Raw genomic sequence first — 12046 nt, forward strand, 5'->3', positions numbered from 1 at the left:
ATAATAGGTAATCTGGCTTTTACAAAATTTAAGGTATACAAATTTCATGTATTCAGGTTTAGGACCATAGTGATACTTCCCACTCTACCCTCCCTCTCAGCCATGCTCTCACCCTTCCTCCTCCTTCCTCTCCTAATCCTTCCTATTCCCTTTCTTAATTTTTACATTGATCTATTTTCAGTTTACTTTATACTGATAAGATTAATCCTGCAATAAGTAAAGAGTTCAACAAATAGTATGGGGAAAAAACACTGTTCCTGAGCAGTAGAGACAAAGGCTGTAAATTTCACTTCTATACTTTACATTTTAGGTGCTCTGTTACTTACTACAGATCAAGGAGAACATATGGGATCTCTTTTTTTTTTTTCTAAATTTTTTGACAGGCAGAGTGGACAGTGAGAGAGACAGAGAGAAAGGTCTTCCTTTGCCGTTGGTTCACCCTCCAATGGCTGTCATGGCCGGTGCACTGCGGCCGGTGCACTGCGCTGATCCGATGGCAGGAGCCAGGTACTTATCCTGGTCTCCCATGGGGTGCAGGGCCCAAGCATTTGGGCCATCCTCCACTGCACTCCCGGGCCACAGCAGAGAGCTGGCCTGAAAGAGGGGCAACTGGGACAGAATCCAGCACCCCGACTGGGACTAGAACCTGGTGTGCCGGCGCCGCAAGGTGGAGGATTAGCCTAGTGAGCCGCGGCGCTGGCCGGGATCTGTCTTTTTAGGACTGGCTTATTTCACTGCATTAAATGGTTTCCAGTTTCATCCATTTTGTTGCAAAAGACAGGATTTCATTCTTCTTGACAGCTGCATAGTATTCCAAAGTGTGTATATATACCATAATTTCCTTATCCAGACATCAGTTGATGGGTATGTGGATTGATCCCATATTTTATTTGTTGTTAATTGAACTGCAATAAACATGGGGGTGCAGATAACTCTTTAATATGCTGATTTAATTTCTGTGGGCAGATTCCCAGGAGTGGGATGGTTGGGTCATAGGGTAGATGTATTTTCAGCTTTCTGAGGGATCTCCATACTATCTTCCATAATGGCTATAGTAGTTTACATTCTTGACAGTGGATTAGGGTACCTTTCCCCCCATATCCTCACCAACATTTATTGTTTATTGTTTTCTGTATGAGAGCCACTCTAACTGGAGAGAGGTGAAACCTCATTGTGGTTTTGATTTGCATTTCTATGATGGTTAGTGATCCTGAGCATTTTTTTCTTGTGTCTGTTGGACATTTGAATTTCCTCTTTCGAAAAATGCTTGTTCAAATCCTTTGCCCATTTCTTAACTGGATTGATTTGTTGTTGAGTTTCTTGAGCTCTTTATAGATTCTGTATATTAATCCTTTATCAGTTGCATAGTTTGCAAATAATTTCTCCCATTCTGTTAGTTGCCTCTTCACTTTGCTGTTTCTTTTGCAGTGCAGAAGCTTCTCAGCTTGATGTACTCCCATTTGTCAATTTTGGCTTTGATTGCCTGTGCTTCTGTGGTCTTTGCCAAGAAGTCTTTGCCTATGCTAATGTCTTGCAGAGTTTCCCCAGTGTTCTCCTCTAATAACTTGATGGTATTGGGTCATAGATTTAGGTCCTTGATCCCTTTTGAGTTGATTTGCATATAAGGTGTAAGGCAGGGTTTTTTTTTTTTAAAGATTTATTTATTTGAAAATCAGAGTTACAGAGAGAAAGGGGAGGCAGAGAGAGAGGGAGGGAGGTTGGTTGGTTGGTCTTCCATCCACTGATTCACTCCCCAGTTGGCTGTGATGGCCGGAGCTGCGCCGATCTGGAGCCAGGAGCTTCTTCCGGGTCTCCCATATGGGTGCAGGGGTCCAAGGACTTGGACTATCCCAGTCCATAGCAGAGAGCTGGATGGGAAGTGGAGCAGCCGGGTCTCGAAACAGCACCCATATGGGATGCCGGCACTGTAGGCAGCAGCTTTACCTGCTGTGCCACAGCGCCAGCCCCATGGTAGGGGTTTTGTTTCATACTTCATGTGGAGATAGTTTTCCCAGCACCATTTTTTGAAGAGACTGTGCTCTCTCCAGAGATTGATTTTAGTTCCTTTGTCAAAGATAAGTTGATTGTAGATGCGTGGATTGATTTCTGGAGTTTCTATTCTGTTCTGTTGGTCTACATATCTATTTTTGTGCCAGTACCAGGCTGTTTTGACTACAACTGCACTGTAGTGTTTTGAAACCTGGTATTATGATGCCTCCAGATTTGTTTTTGTTGTATAAGATTGCTTTAGCTATTTGGGGTCTCTTGTGTTTCCATATGAATTTTAGCATTTTTTTCTATATCTGAGAAGAATATCGTTGGTATTTTGATTGGGATCACATTGAATCTGTAAATTGCTTTGGGTGATATGGGCATTTTTGGTGATGGTAATTCTTCCAATCCATGAACATGGAAGACTCTTCCATTTTTTTTGTGTCTTCTTCTATTTCTTTCTTTAATGTTTTGTAATTTTCATCATAGATCTTTCACCTCTTTGGTTAAATGTATTCCAAGGTATTTAATTTTTTCTGTAGCTATTGTGAATGGGATAGGTCTTACAAGTTCTTTCTCAGCCACGGTATTGTCTGTGTATACAAAGGCTATTGATTTTTGTGTGTATATCCTGCCACTTTACCAAACTCATTTATGAGTCCCAATAGCATCTTAGTGGAGTCTTTTGGTTCCCCTATATATAGAATCATGGCATCTACAAATAGGGATAATTTGGCTCCTCCTTTTCAACTTGTATCCCTTTGAATTTTTTTAAATTTCTGATTTCTTTTTTTTTTTTTTTTTGCCTGAGAAATTTCCAGACATTCATCTTCCAGCCCAGATATTCTTTCTTCTGCGTAAGTGTGTTGTTAAGGCTTTCCACTGGCCGGCGCCGCAGCTCACTTGGCTAATCCTCCGCCTGCGGTGCCAGCACCCTGGGTTCTAGTCCTGGTTGGGGCGCCAGATTCTGTCCCACTTGCTCCTCTTCCAGTCCAGCTCGCTGCTGTGGCCCGGGAGTGCAGAGGAGTGTGGCCCAAGTCCTTGGGCCCTGCACCCCATGGGAGACCAGGAGGAAGAACCTGGCTCCTGGCTTTGGATTGGTGCAGTGCACTGGCCGTAGAGGCCATTTTGGGGGTGAACCAACGGAAAGGAAGACCTTTCTCTCTGTCTGTCTCTCTAACTCTGCCTGCCAAAAAAAGGGCTTTCCACTGTATTTTTGACATAATGAATTCCTTATTTCTAATATTTCAGTTTGATTTCTCTTCAAAATCCCAATCTCATGGGAGAATTTTTCTTCCATGTCTTGTATGGATTGCTTTAACTCACTTATTTGCTTTTCACTGCTTCTGAGTATTCCTGTGATTAATCTTTTTAATTCCTTTTCAGGCATTTCATCAATCTCTTCATCTTCACATCCTAATATTGAAATGTTGTGTCCCTTTGGGGGAGTCATGTTGTCTTCCTTATTCTTATTTGTTTTTTTTAATTTTTAAAGATATATTTATTTACTTGAAAGTCAGAATTACACACAGAGAGAAGGAGAGGCAGAGATAGAGAGGTCTTCCAACTGATGGTTCACTCCCCAGTTGACCACAGCGGCCGGAACTGTGCCAATCCAAAGCCAGGAGCCAGGAGCTTCTTCTGGGCTTCCCTCGTGGATCCTCCATTGCTTTCCCAGGCCACAGCAGAGAGCTGGATCGGAAGTGGAGCAACCGGGACTAGAACCGGAGCTTCAGGCCAGGGCATTAACCCACTGTGCCACAGCGCTGGCCCCATTATTCTTATTTCTGTATTTTTTGTGTGTTTTTTTTTTAGAAGATATTTGTCAAAATATTTGTTGATTTTCTCCTCGGATGGATTTTATCTTTGAACTTTGTCTCTGTGGCTTAGTGAAGTAAATGTCTACTCTATTAGTGAATACCCAGAGGCATGTGCTGGATGTGGCCAGGGAGCTATGGTCAGTGCTCCAGGGTGGGGTGAATATCCAGGGTAGTACCCAAGTTGGGCATGGTAGATCTCCACTGTCAGCAGGGAAGAGGGTATGATCACCTCTGATAGCATAATCATACCCTTACCTCCTCTCTTCCAAGGTGATCAGTGCCCTGGGTTAGCCCACAGGTGGTTCACTCAACACACGCTGCCACATGAACCACATAAAGGATCTGTGCAGTCCTCATGTGAACATGGATTCTGCTACCCTCCCCAGGTAGTCAGGGAGCTCTGAGCCTTCGAAGCCACATACGATTGCTCAGAGACCCAGCTACACCCTGCACCCTATCATGCAGTCAGAATTCCCACAGTCTCAGCATACAAGGTGTATTCATGGGGTGCAGAGGATCTACTCTGCTACACTAGTCTATACCATGGAGAGGTAGAGGCAAACTGGAATATTTTTCATGACCAGTCCCTTTCTCTACTGGATTCTTTGAAAATTATATTTTGCTTAAAATGCATCTTTGCTTAAAATATGACCTTTTTTTGTCATAACCAACACACTTTGATGTGCTCAGATTAGAGTTCTTCTAGGTTTCCCTGTTTCATAAACCAACGCTCATAGAATTTGGTAACTAGGGGAACTTTGAGAGCATGTGTTAGACAAAGCCATGCTATCATGCTGTCATCCATCATTAAAAGCAGGGGGACACACCTAGGAAAGTGTAAGGTAGAAATGTGCCAGGGGATTCCAATACAATCCCATCAAGGTGGCATGTACCAATGCCATCTCACTAGTCCAAGCGATCAACTTCAGTTCACAACTGATCACACCGATAGGTCTAAGAGTCAAAGGGATCACATAAACAAGACTAGTGTCTGCTAATACTAACTGAAAGAATTAAAAAGGAGAGAATGATCCAACATGGGAAGCGGGATACACAGCAGACTCACAGAATGGCAGATGTCCTAAACAGCACTCTGGCCTCAGAATCAGCCCTTAAGGCATTCGGATCTGGCTGAAGAGCCCATGAGAGTATTTCAGGCATGGAAAGCCAAGACACTCTGGCAAAAAAAGAAAAAAAAAACACTAAATGAAAGATCTCTGCGAGTCAGATCCCAGAAGAAAGAACGGGCCATCAAAGAAGGAGGTACCTTTCTCTGAAGGGAGGAGAGAACTTCCACTTTGACTATGACCTTGTCTAAATAAGATTGAAGTCTGCGAACTCAAAAGGCTTCCATAGCCTTGGCAACTCATGACTAGAGCCTAGGGAGATTACTGACGCCATAAACAAGAGTGTCAAATTGTTAAGTCAACAGGAGTCACTGTGTACTTACTCCCCATGTAGGATCTCATCCTTAATGTGTTGTCCAATGTGAAGTAATGCTATAACTAGTACTGAAACAGTATTTTACACTTTATGTTCTGTGTGGGTGCAAACTGATGAAATCTTTACTTAATATATACTAAGTTCATCTTCTGTATATAAAGATAATTAAAAATGAATCTTGATGTGAATGGAATAGGAGAGGGAGCGGGAGATGGGAGGGTTGCGGATGGGAGGGAAGTTATGGGGGGAAAAAGCCATTGTAATCCATAAACTGTACTTTGGAAATTTATATTTACTAAATAAAAGTTTTAAAAAAAATGTGAAATCTAACTTTTAAAAACAGATAAACATATTTAAAGGAGTTCAAACTTTGTCATTTAATTTTTATTTCACTATCCACAGAATCTTGATTTTTAGATCTCTGAATCATGCTTGCAATGCCTTAAACTCAGCTTTGCTGAAAACAAGCTTATTATTCTCTGGCTCGCCACCTTTTTTTTTTTTACTGTCTCATTTGCTTCCTGGAGAGTGCAAAATTTGAGCTAGACCAGACTTTGAAGTATAGAATGGATTTTGATAGCGGAAAGGAAAAGATGATTGTATGGCAGAGATGACTCATCACTCAATATTTAGTCTGCTTTCAAATGAATAGAATCTACCACTCCTATTAACCAGTAACCTGGTCTCCCCAAATGAAAACTACACTTCTCCTTGACTCCCTTCCTGTTAGATGTGATCATGTTATTAATTTCTGGCAAATGAGATGATCAGTAACCTGTCCATAAAAGGAAGGTAGTATTCCCTTATCCATTCCCTTCCCCGTCTTCCTTCATCTTATTGATTAGAATGTAGTTGTGGTGTTAGACCATCTTAGACCATGAAGATGAGGATAACATAGGGTGTCCAGGTAAATAACTGGAAGAGGCTTGGTTGTTGGGCCCCCCCATGAAGTACATCTGCCACACTGTTCCTGGATCTCCTAACTCTGCCCTAATTCATGAGAAAGAAATTCCCCTGGGCAAGCCACTGCGTACAGCCAGACTTGCTGAGTAATTAATACAGGGGTTTTGAGTATAGGAGGTAATCTGAGAAAAAGCTTAGAGGTAGGCAAACTGGAGCCAGGTGAAAAGAAAATTCTTAATTCCAAGTTCTTTTTCATACTCAAATATCATCCAGGTATGTTCTTAATAATTCAAATCTGGTCAGGCCATTCTCCCACTTAAAACCTTTCTGTGACTTCTCTACAGCAGGGCATTCTGAGAAAGGCAACAACAACCAAAAAAAAAAAAAAAAAAAGAGCACAGAGATACCCACGTGCCAAATTACTCTGGACAATGGAAGAAATCTTCATATATGAATACAGGATGACAATGAAAATTGGGGAAAATATTAGCTTTGGGAATTATAACAACCCTGCTTTAGGTATGTGTTTTGAATGACTCAAAACAATTTGTGTAATCCTAACCTCCCCTTTCCTAGCTATACTGTTTATTCAGTGGTCTGCTTAGCCATTTTGTCATTCTTCATATCAGAATAACTTCACTCCCAACTCTTTCATCATTTGATTGTATGTCTACAATATGCCAAGGACCATCCTAGGACTTGGGAATACAGTGGTGGGCAAAACAGAAATCATTCTGCCATCATAGACCGTTCAGTCTGGAAGGGCATGATGGACGCTAAGCAAATACTTTTATAATTGCTTGATTACAATTGTAGTTAAGTGCCTCAAACAAGTTGTGACAGCGTACCTAACACTCATTTAAAGATTTATTTGAAAAGCAAAGTTAGAGATCTTCCATCCGCTGGCTCACTCCCCAAATGGCCACAACTGGGGCTGAGCCAGCCTGAAGCCAAGAGCTTCATCCTGGTCTCTCACATAGGGGCCCAAGTTGCTTCTTCTGCTTTCCCAGGTGCATTAGCAGGGAGCTGGATAGGAATTGTATGAACCGATGCCCATATGGGATGCCAGCATTAGAGGCGGTGGCTTAACCTGTGTTGCCACAGTGCTGACCCCCATTTTTTTCATTCTTATATTACCTGTGCTTCAGTGTTCTCTCATAGTTCCTTAGAAAACCCATTTAGAAACTCTAGTTGTTATAATAAGAGCCCTTCTGGTTCTTCCTTTCTTTATCCACAACCCCACCTCATTTCAAAGAAGCCCTGGCTTGCTTTCAGAAGGCCAGAGGTCGGCCGGCGCCGCAGCTCACTAGGCTAATCCTCCACATAGTGGCGCTGGCACACCGGATTCTAGTCCTGGTCGGGGCGCCGGATTCTTTCCCAGTTGCCCCTCTTCCAGGCCAGCTCTCTGCTGTGGCCCGGGAAGGCAGTGGAGGATGGCCCAAGTGCTTGGGCCCTGCACCCCATGGGAGACCAGGAGAAGCACCTGGCTCCTGCCTTCAGATCAGCACGCCAGCCGCGGCGGCCACTGGAGGGTGAACCAACGACAAAGGAAGACCTTTCTCTCTGTCTCTCTCACTGTCCACTCCGCCTGTCAAAAAAAAAAAAAAAAGTCCAGAGGTCAAGGCCCTTATCTGTGGAATGAAGTGTAAGAAAAGCATTGGTTTCACAGGAGTTCTCCAATTCAGACAGCCAATCCTGTGTCTTACTCACCTGCAGATCAGACTAGTAAGAGGAATTTTTTCATGAGTCTAAATATACATTTATTCATTTCTAACTTTTAATTCATCAGTAGCTTTTAAAAAATATACATTACCTCACCTAGCACTTTCAAAATCTTCAGTAAACTTAACCCATCAATCAAGGATATCCAGAAAACACAATATTCTCCATGTAGTAAAATAAAACCAAAACTAATATAAAAACCAACCAGTGAAAACATACCAAGGCAGCTCTCATATAAACAGTTTTGGATGCACAATTTTTATAAGACCATCTTCATAATAGTCATACTTCAGGGATTACTAAGAGTTAGATTTAAAATTCTGTTAAAGCTCAAACTGAAAGCCTCTTATTTCTAGAATGAGAACAGTAGTGCAGTTGCAATCTGGGTGCTAGTGTGGTCCACTGTATGCAACAGACTGAATTTTGCTTCAGATGAAAAACTATACCACTGATGGTGTTCAGGACATCCTACCTCTTGAATATGGAGCCTTTGCATTTGAGAAAACTGCAGAAACAGGAAAATCACTCAATTTCTCTCTTGAAGCCGTATGGCCATAACCTAGAAAGGTAGCTCTGACCGTCTTCCTCTCTTCTCCCCCTGAAAACCCTCCTGTGCCAGAGGGCCTGCCCACCACACAGAGAGGAGTGTTACACAGGTGTGCTGAGAAGAACCTGAACAAACAGGCCTAGCCAAGTTTTCCTCAATTTATGATCATTAGATCTTACTCTTTTTGTCTGCTAGTTGTTATTCAGATTTTCTTGTTTCTTTGGGTCTTCATTTCTGAAACCTCCTGTGTCACATAAAGCTTATCAAATAACTGGGTATGCTGTTCTTGTTAGCCTGTCCTTTTTTATGGGTACCTTAGCCACAAACCTTGCTGAAGGTGAGGGAAACTACTTTTTCTCCTCTACACCCCCACAAAAAATTCCCAGCCTTATTTGTTCTTTTTTGAAAGATTTATTTATGTATTTGAAAATCATTACTCAGAGAAGGAAAGGGAGAAAGAGATGAGGGGGTTAGAGGTCTTCCATCCATTGGCTGACTCCCCAATTGGCTACAACTGCTAAAGCTGTGGCAGTCCGAAGCCAGGAGATTCCTCTGGGTCTCCCATGTGGGTGCAAGGGCCCAGTGACTTGGACCATATTCTGCTTTCCCAGGCCATAGCAGAGAGCTGGATTAGAAGTGGAGCAACCGGGACTCAAACTGGTGCCCACATGGGATGCCAGCACTGCAGGTACTGGCTTTACCCGCTACGCCACAGCCCTAGGCCCCTGTGTTTGTAATTAATTCCTAAATGTTCCTAGAAAACATCCAGAATCTTTCCTAAGCAAAGCAAACTTGAAAATTGTTGCATGTTGGCTGGCACCGCGGCTCACTTGGCTAATCCTCCGCCTGTGGTGCCAGCACCCTGGGTTCTAGTCCTGGTTGGGGTGCCGGATTCTGTCCCGCTTGCTCTTCTTCCAGGCCAGCTCTCTGCTGTGGCCCCGGGAGTGCAGTTGAGGATGGCCCAAGTGCTTGGGCCCTGCACCCGCATGGGGGACCAGGAGGAAGCACCTGGCTCCTGGCTTCAGATTGGCGCAGGCGCACCGGCCATAGCAGCCATTTGGGGAGTGAACCAACAGAAAGGAAGACCTTTCTCTCTCTCTAACTCTGTCAAAAAAATTCTTGCATGTCAATATTCATTCTATCACTCAATTCCACTTTTGTCTGGAGACAAGGTATACAAATTGTTTGCATGGAATAAAAGTCCCATATCAATATTTTTCATCTTCATCCTTAAATGAGCTTTATATTGATACACTTTTTTAAAAAAATATTTGAAAGGCAGATTTAGAAGGAGGGAGGGAGAGAGAAGAGAGAAGGAGAGAAGGAGAGAAGGAGAGAGAAGATCTATGTCTGTCTGTCTGTCTATCTATCTATCTATCTACTGGTTCACTTCCCAGTTGTCTGCAATGGCCAGAGCTGGGCCAGGCTGAAGCCAGGAGCCTGGAACTCCACCCAGGTCTCCCACATGGATGCAGGGGCCTGAGCACTTGGGCCATCATCTGCTTTCCCAGGTGCATTAGTAGGGAGCTGGATCAGAAGTGGAGCAGCCAGGACACAAGCACACACTGCACCACAATGCCAGCCCCAATGGACACTTTTACCTCAAGGAAAAAGTAGATTTGTTCTCTGTACAGGAGATGACAATCCATAGCTTCTCCTCTAGTGCCTCTGTTCCCCTGTACTATTAGACGATGACATCTCATACTTTTTAATTTAGAAAGCTGAAGTCACTAGAGAGGACGCCATCTTTTCCATATTGATCTAAGGTGAATCTTATTCAGGTTTCCAGGAAAACAAATAATTTGCCTTCCATATTCTGTTCTCATTTAATCTTGTCATAAAAGAGCAACATTTTACTAGAATTCCTGTTTTTGATGTATAGACTTGGCTGTTAAATTTAAATTCGGTATGTATTTCTCTTGCAAAAAAATCACAAAAAATCTTTAAATATAATTTAGAAATTTTATAATTTAAAATCATGTTAACCTCAATCTATATCATGTTGACTTCTTTCTAAAACCAATTTTTGTGGTATTCTGTTTTTTTGTTGCTCTCCCTTATTTTTAATAAAGCACATTTTTTGATGATTTAAAAGAGCTCCACTAGTGTATATAACTTAACTTTGAACAAATATATAATCAGTGTCATGGGCAGAAAATGAAATTTTCTGTGGATAAGCACGTATTCTTTGTGAAAGCCACATTCCACGTTCTTCAATTTTAAAAGTTGAAAGGAAGACTTGTTATTTTTATTTAGATGCTCTTCTCTCCAGTGAGAATGCCAGACTGTGTGACAGAAGATCTTTGTTCTGATCATGTACTTCTTCCTTGCAAACCTTGAAAATCGTCTGGACAGATGCCTCAGAAGCACAGCTTCCTCATTTGTGAGATGAGGTGTTGGAAGAGAGGTTTTAGTCAGCTTTGAACTTTCTGGTTCTATACTTCACCCCCACTGCAGCTGTGATGACTGTGTGAAGATGTTAAAATTGATTACGTTTTTACTAATACCCTCAGCCCTCCTATTTAAAAAATGAGAGTCTGGTTGTGTTTGTAAATAGATGATACCACTGGATAAATGCTTTAACACCATTGTTGACAGTAGTTTAGTGTGGCTTTGTTACTGAATGAAGTATGTTCATATCAATGTGTCAACGTGTACAGATTGAATCTCTACCACTGAATCTCTTGGGAAAAGAAAATTATCTGTGTGTGTGTGTGTGTGTGTGTGTGTGTGTGTGTAGCTAGCCAGCATAGAAGTTTGGTAAAACCCAAATCTGCCCGCCTCATTGGGAATCTGGGTAAAGTTTTGTGGGATCAGGAAAGAGAAGTAGGGACACTGACGCATTATTAAGGGAATTTCTGATTGAGTAGGGCCAGGTATGGATCATTAGGGGAAAAAAAGTCCAGTCAACTGGTGACAGAACATTTGGAGCCTTCGCTTTCTGAAGCCACCCCTCTCTTCTGTTTTGTTCACTCTCCAGTTTTTGGTTTGGTAGGCCCAGGTGCAGTTTTGTTTTGGGTGTTCCCTGTAGGTTGCTGTCCTCCTTTTTGCACATGTGCAGCTCAGCTGGTCAGCCACGATCTAGTTGCAACTGATGTAGTCCAGCTTGATGGTGATGTTCTGCAAAAACAACTTCCAGAAATAGTGGTTTAGTAACCTAACTTTAATGGCCAGAACCTATTGTTAAAGGACAGGGCCTGGAAGGAAGGAGGAAACACAGCAGGGGCTTTTGAGTATTAGGACCTGTTTATGGGGACATAACGGGGCTTCAACTTAGCCTCACAAGCAATGCATTCTTTGCCAAAATGGAAGATGGAAAATGTACAAGGACTCAGGTAGTTATTAGTCTCATCATCTGCCCATGATCCTTTCATATATGCCTTCAAGTTCTTCTATTTCCTGTGGTAAATTCCTTTCCCATGCTGTGCATTCTTGTCTGGTTTTAAGTGACAGTACCTTGTCCTCCCCTGCCACAGGAATGGGCATTTGACACAGAAACCACAGAGATAGGTCTAAGATGTAGGCATGTGACCTAAACTAGGCCAGTTATAGTTTTTCTATAGAATTTTCCAGATTCAGTGTGGGATGACTCCTCTTCTTAGATTCTGCATTAGGATGC

General features: G+C 42.4%; 2 long non-coding RNA genes across 10 annotated transcripts in view; one reads left to right on the forward strand and one right to left on the reverse strand.

Moving 5' to 3' along the window:
* The window catches only part of LOC138847720 (uncharacterized), a 233576-nt gene that overhangs the window by 202271 nt on the left and 19259 nt on the right, over positions 1–12046 (forward strand). The window lies entirely within an intron of this gene.
* The window catches only part of LOC138847719 (uncharacterized), a 41202-nt gene continuing 39800 nt past the window's right edge, over positions 10645–12046 (reverse strand). For 4 of the 8 annotated variants that reach the window (XR_016228366.1, XR_016228370.1, XR_016228368.1 and 1 more), the window contains one exon: positions 10645–11547. This is a non-coding gene — a long non-coding RNA (uncharacterized LOC138847719). Of the gene's footprint in view, positions 11560–12046 lie in introns of all 8 variants that reach the window. The other 4 variants (XR_016228365.1, XR_016228369.1, XR_016228367.1 and 1 more) reach the window with 1 other exon arrangement.

The sequence above is a fragment of the Oryctolagus cuniculus genome, chromosome X (assembly GCF_051225735.1).
Source record: "Oryctolagus cuniculus isolate XC-2025 breed Fujian yellow rabbit chromosome X, ASM5122573v1, whole genome shotgun sequence".
In the NCBI taxonomy this organism is placed as follows: domain Eukaryota; kingdom Metazoa; phylum Chordata; class Mammalia; order Lagomorpha; family Leporidae; genus Oryctolagus; species Oryctolagus cuniculus.